Source organism: Petaurus breviceps, unplaced genomic scaffold, assembly GCF_028583685.1.
Source record: "Petaurus breviceps papuanus isolate PSGF00001 unplaced genomic scaffold, PetGlider_PUasm1.0 178, whole genome shotgun sequence".
NCBI lineage: Eukaryota > Metazoa > Chordata > Mammalia > Diprotodontia > Petauridae > Petaurus > Petaurus breviceps.
Genome location: NW_027185777.1, coordinates 28,535,384 through 28,537,547, shown reverse-complemented (window position 1 = coordinate 28,537,547; position 2,164 = coordinate 28,535,384). Strand labels below are relative to the sequence as shown.

Sequence of the window (2,164 nt, the reverse complement as noted above, 5' to 3'; positions counted from 1 at the left end):
GACAGTATTCACTCTCAGTACTGTCCCTCACCAGTGGACAGTATTCACTCTCTGTCTGCAGGACAGTCTCAGGCCTTCTTAACCAAATGCCAGGTTCCAGGACTTCTTCAACAGGACAGTCTTTCACCAGTGGACAAATCTGGCAAAATAACATCAAAACAGACAGACAAAGTACCAGCAAAACAGCCATGTCTCCTCAGTCCTTGGCAGCTCAGGGGGCAGGTCTCAAAAGTCCAGGGCAATTCAAAGCGGCCACCAGCAATCTCTTTTAGTCTCTCCCTCTTCACGAGGTGCTGCTTCCAAAAAGAACTTCCGCCTCTCTCTTGTCTCTCCAAATCTACATCACCAGCTCCTCCCACTTCAGGACTTTCTTTTCACATCAACAAGCCCATCCCACAGGTGGGATTAACAAACTCTGGGTTTTAATACAATCAATTTGAAAACCAAGCCAATGCAGGGGAATCTTTCATTGCCATTACTATCACATTCCACCCCTCCAGGATCCTTGGCCTTACAATCTCAATCTAAATGGCCATGGATCCTGGAACAAATAGAGGCACTATGCTTTGTACTCCTTACAGACTACGCCATAATGTAATGTAATGCCAAGGAAAGGCAACTTCCCAGGTTCAAAATACCAGCATAGGTGCTCTCTATTTTATTCAGTAACAAACCCAGAACAGAGAAGATCAAAACATGACATCATTCAAAATACAGTATTTACTAAGTATGATTAAATAATCTCCAAGTACTACCCCATTGTCCTAACTCAAAAAGGGCTTCGCGCTGCCACTGCCTCTGCTGCTGCCGCCGTCACCACCACCGCCAGCCAACGCAGGAACACTAGCAGATATATCATGTTGTTCCTCTTGGGAAGAAGATGATGACCTTCAATGAGGGAGTAAGAGATGAGTAGGACTTCACCACCATCAACTGGACAAGTTGCAGGGAAAATTTAAACACAAACTTGAATTATGGAGGCAGGGGTGGGGAACCTGTGGCCTTGAGGCCACATAACCATCTAGGTCCTCAAGTGTGACACTTGGGTTCAATAAGAGGGCTGCACTTAAGGACCTAAAGGGCCACATGTGGTCTTGAGGCTTTAGGTTCCCCACCCCTGTGTTGGAGCAAAGACTCCTGAAGGCAGAATCTAATTGAGCCTTTGCTGAGACACTCTTATAACTGAGATTCATAGTTTTGTGAAGTTCTTTGGGGAATTGATATTACAGAGCCTATAATATAATTAGAGTTTCTGGATGACGGTCATAATCAGTTCCTTTTTAAGTGGCTAAGATGGGGATTTATTTGATCTAACCCCATAAAAACACATTCCTAGCAATGCCAACTCCCTGATGAAAATTCAGAAGGGAGCGAAGTCCTTAAAAGGAAATGAATTTTATATATGCTGAATCTATATGCCATCCCCTCCCCCAACCACACATAGTCTACTAAATCCTATGGACACCTTGACTTGGTGCCGTTTAGTTTCTACTTTCTAGGTGGAATTCCCCCCACACCTACCCCTGCAGCCATAGAACTCCACTATCTCAGAACTATAACAGTGTGAACTGATCAAAAGTTTGAAGTTGAAACAAGATGGACACCTGTGGCTTAGAAAAATGCTGGTGTCAGTGTTAATATGTGCTCTGTGAATGGGAAAAGGAGTTACAGAGTCCATTACACTACCAAGTAGGTAGAGGGCAATGACTCTATTTCCATAGGAACATTTCAGGGTGAGTCTTGAAGCATGGGTTAATAAGAAAGCAATTGACGTATGGGAGTCCTAGTAAAACTGAAAAGAGAAATTCATCACTGGAGGAGTTGGGGCTCTTCTGTCCACCCCTAGAATAAGATAGACTATAAATCCCCATCAATAAATGGGGCATTGAGAAGATGTTACAGAGGGCAGAACATGGTGGGGGGGATAAAGAGTAGGATCTGGAGGTTACTATAAGTTCAGACATTTTCAGCAATTTCTATGCAGGTTATTGTGAGGAAGGCCAAATGGAAACACTTGGATTTCCCTAAACTATCCCATGTAGTTAGCATAGGACGATACTGGGCCTACAAGGGGAAGAAAGAAATTTATGCTTTGGGAATGGAGATGAAGAAGAGTGGAATATTTCATTATACCATTTCCCCTGGCAACAGCTCTATGTTGCTT

The 2,164-nt window shown here is 43.6% G+C and overlaps 1 long non-coding RNA gene across 1 annotated transcript in view; it reads right to left on the bottom strand.

Annotated features, from left to right (window-relative positions):
* LOC138159796 (uncharacterized) overlaps positions 1-753 on the bottom strand; it is a 1,443-nt gene extending 690 nt beyond the window's left edge. Inside the window, exon 1 of the long non-coding RNA XR_011167981.1 lies at positions 257-753. This is a non-coding gene — a long non-coding RNA (uncharacterized lncRNA). The remainder of the gene's footprint in view (positions 1-256) is intronic.
* Between the last annotated feature and the right edge of the window lie 1,411 nt (positions 754-2,164).